Source organism: Octopus bimaculoides, chromosome 4 (genome assembly GCF_001194135.2).
Source record: "Octopus bimaculoides isolate UCB-OBI-ISO-001 chromosome 4, ASM119413v2, whole genome shotgun sequence".
NCBI classification, from domain to species: domain Eukaryota; kingdom Metazoa; phylum Mollusca; class Cephalopoda; order Octopoda; family Octopodidae; genus Octopus; species Octopus bimaculoides.
In genome coordinates this window covers 114945637-114949940 of record NC_068984.1, presented here as the reverse complement: position 1 = coordinate 114949940, position 4304 = coordinate 114945637, and positions in this window count along the sequence as shown.

Below are 4304 nucleotides of genomic sequence, written 5' to 3'. Positions count from 1 at the left end.
TATATATATATATATATTTACACATACATACCTGTGTGTGTGAGAGAGAGAGAAATAGAATGCAAGATGGCTCAGAAGGTCATATCGGGGATGAAACAGTCTCGAGCACTGATCGCATAGCAGGGTGAGAGTTTTTTTCCCACGAGAGTTCCGGGCCCCAGTAATGAGCTCATTTGCATACAGCCAATAAGAGCTCACCTTGATCTTGTCAAGTTAGCAAACACACTCTACCAAGTAAACTCAAGACGAAGAACGGTGTTGTAAGTCGACCGATCGCCAAGTTATGCCTGATTTTAGGAGACAAGTAATTAGATAGATTTGCATCTATGCCTATTATCGGATTTTGTTAGGACTCCATATGTGGATGAGAAAAATGTGGGTAGAGAGTGATATGCTAGCAACCCTCTCCCCTTACTGTTTTACAAAGTAAACAACAGCACAAATAACTACGGAGAGGCAGCCATGGTTGAAGCAAGAACAAAAACAAGCATTATTAAAAGTGAAAAGTAGAAGGGTCATTCCTTACCCAAGTGAGCTTATCTTAACGCCTATCACTTGTTATGCGCTCATAAATTAGTTTGATAGTTGAGCAGTGATTGGCTCTATGCAAATGAGTTCGTAACTGGGATCCGGAACTCTCGTGGGAAAAAAATTTCGCGTGCGGGAGGTGGTCTTGGCTGAAGTTGCTGAGTTTTGTGTTGCCTTCTTTTTACTTCTTCAGTCTTTCTCCTTTCTTCAAAAGCAACAGCCGAAATGAACTGCTTTCCGCCAGGATGGACAGTCGGCGGCTTTGGTTTCCCAAGTGTCAGGGCTGATGCCGGTTTGAAATAGGGAAGACTTCAGTTGGTCTTTGAATCTGCGAGCAAAGACTTCCCTTGGTCTTAGGAGAGAAGACTTCAATTGGTAGATATACTTACATACGTATATGCGTACGCACATACATGCATACATACATTACATGGATGTATACATATATGCATAAATATCTTGCAGTATTTTTTCAGGTACTTTAGTTTCTGAGTTGAAATCCTGCAGAGATCAACGTTATCTTTCATCGCTAAAACAAAGTGCCAGGCAAGCACACGCGGTCGATGTAATAGACTAATAGCTCTTCCCCGAAAAACTGTTAGCTTTGGGCCTAAATGAGAAACAATTGTTTGTCTACGTGGCATTTAAAAAAAGTTACTCTTTATGTGTTTACCAGGATTTAAAAAACGCATTAAATCACACGCTAAACGCTACTTGATATATTATCTGGAAGATTACAAAAAAAATTATCAAACACCTAACTTGCAACCATTGTATAGCTATCGAGGCAGATAATTAATCATTACTCTTTGTCAATCCACAATGCTACATACTTTATTACACAGAGCAAAGATATGATTGATTCAAAGATAAAAGAACTGGGGAAGTGAAACACATGTAAGGTAAGGAGGAAGATGAGAAAAATAGATAAATGAATTGATGAAATAAATACAGAGGGATTACATACAAGTAATGAGGGGGATGAGAGAGAAAGATTATAAATGAGTACAAAGTTTATTTTTTTAAAAAATAGGCCCGATAAGAATGGATAGATTTTTATTTTAATAAAATTATTAATTGATATTATATCTTTATCTATTTGTTGGTTTGCCTATTTTCCATTTCCCTTTCTCTCCATTTATCTTTTCATCTTAACATCTAATTCGATAGCCAGCAGAAGACGTCTTGACCCTAATTATTCCTTAAAGCTTGTTTATTAGATAGTCGATACTTTTCTGTGATATCTCCTGCAACTTCTTAACACAATATTTTTACTTATAAATTTTGGGGGCTAATCAGTTAGTGAATTTTAATGATCAGAAGCATCCATCATCAAGTGATCAATCAGTGTTATTAATATACATCCGGGTATATATATATATCCAAGAAAGTTAGGGGTTGTGAATCCAACCCACTAAGAGATAATACCTATCTAATATACAGCTGGAAGAATACCAAACCTATATATATTTACATCAAAAACCTATGAGGTACGTACGTATTAGTTGTGTTTGGAATGGGGGAATTTATACAATTAGTTCGTAAGAATTCTAACAATAATATCCAAACTTCTAGAAACCTGTGATGAGTTACTCCGTTATTGTTTTATTTATGGAGTAAGATTCCAGCTATTCTATAAACAAAACAATAACGGAATAACTCACGGGTTTTACGATTTTTATATTTTTATATTTCTAACTTAACCTTATGAACTTTATAAAATCTCTGAAGAGGCCTAGAGAATCATCCATGTACCTCTATTTCATCTGTTAATTACTCCAGTCTACTGGAGTGATAAAGATAGAATGAGGCATGTCACTTCTGGACTGAAACAGTTGAGATATTATCCCATTTTCTGTCACTATATGTCATTTTTATAATTACTGATATTACATAATATGCCACATGTGTTTGTATATTGTAATTATTGTCCTTTTAGTAAACAAATAAACAAGTAAATTGACATAATACAATGTCTGTAAGTTGATGAATACCACCTATTAATCCCCTCCATTTTCTTATTGCTTTATGTATGTGTGTGTGTGTGTGTGTGTGTGTGTGTGTATACACACACACACACATACGAGGTTTGTACCGATTTGTACCGAATAAGTGACATAGGTCGTTCGAAATGCATATCATAGATAAGTAATCTTATAAATTACTTTCATATTAAAGTTGCTTCTTCATAGTTTAGATTGTAATAGAGGATAGCCTGGTTGAAAATCATTCTATCAGAGGATAGTTAAGATATTCACTCAGTCATTTTGCAATATCTGGAGGTTTACTATATATAAAATGCCATTGTTTAGTTGTCTGAAGGAATGCTTGTTCCCTATAGTCAGGTCAACGGTAATATTTGGTAAGTTAATTTGGTACTGGCGACAGTTTCCAGGTTATATTCCTTAAATATGCCTATTTGGTTCTTTCTAGATCCATCCATGCTGTGGTCTTTCATTCTGTTACAGAAAACTAAACTCAATATACTCCACATATGTAAGGCGGCGAGCTGGCAGAAACGTTAGAACGCCGGGCGAAATGCTTAGCGGTTATATCGTCTGTCTTTATGCTCTGAATTCAAATTCCGCCGAGGTCGACTTTGCCTTTCATCCTTTCGAGGTCGATAAATTAAGTACCAGTTGCGTACGGAGGAGGTCGATCTAATCGACTGGCCCCCTCCCACCAAAATTTCGAACCCTGTGCCTAAAGTAGAAAAGAATATATTCCACATATGTGCATTTAATGAATATTTTTTAGATGATGAGGCAGACTATTTGGAGTCTTCCGTTCCGTCAAATCCTTCTACTGAAACATTAAATTTTCGATATAGGGGGCCAAAATTTTATTGGCGCAAACTTGATAAATCTGCAGTGTTCTTATCTTTATATTATTAAGCCATTTGTTATGACTGCGAGCTGGCAGAATCGTTTGAACGCTTAGCGGTATTTTCGTCCGTCTTTACGTTCTGAATTCAAATTTCGCCGAGATTGACTTTTCCTTTCATCTTTTTGGGGTCGATAAATTAAGTACCAGTCAAGTACTGGAGTGGGTATAATCGACTAGACCCCCGCCCAAAAAAACTTCGAGCCTTATGCTTATAGTAGAAAGGATTATTAATCCATTTGTTTGCTGCAGGACTTTAGTTACAACTACATTAAATTAAACTGCTGATCTTTCTAATATTTGTATAGTCGAGTTTTCGTTTGCTTAGTAAACCTAATTCACTTTGCAGGGATTACTGTACATTTGGAATGAGACTCATTTTCCTTCTAGTCTTTCAGAATAGACAAACAGACAGACGGACGGACGTACAGACAGAGAAGCAGACGAGCGTACAGACACCAGATAGAAGACAGATGGACAAATCAATAGGTGGACAGACATACATACAAATAGACAGTCAGACAAATAGATAGATAGAGAGAGAGAGAGAGAGATCTTCTCTAAATCAGGTAGCGAATAGCCTTTTGGGGAGGAAACAACATAAATTCGAAAAATGACGCCACAAAACTATAGGCCCTTGCTTGTTAAAAACAAACCAAAGCCTAAACATTCCTACCACCCATCTCTCCCCTCCCCCACCTCCTGCTCTCTCTCCTCTCTCTTACTCTCTCTTACTCTCTTCTCTCGTACTCCCCCCTCTCTCACTCTTACTCTCTACACTCTTACTCTCCTACTCTCTACACTCTTACTCTCTCACCCTTACTCTCTCACTCTCTTCCCCTCTCTCTCACTCTCTTACTCTCTCACCCTTACTCTCTCACTCTCTTCCCCTC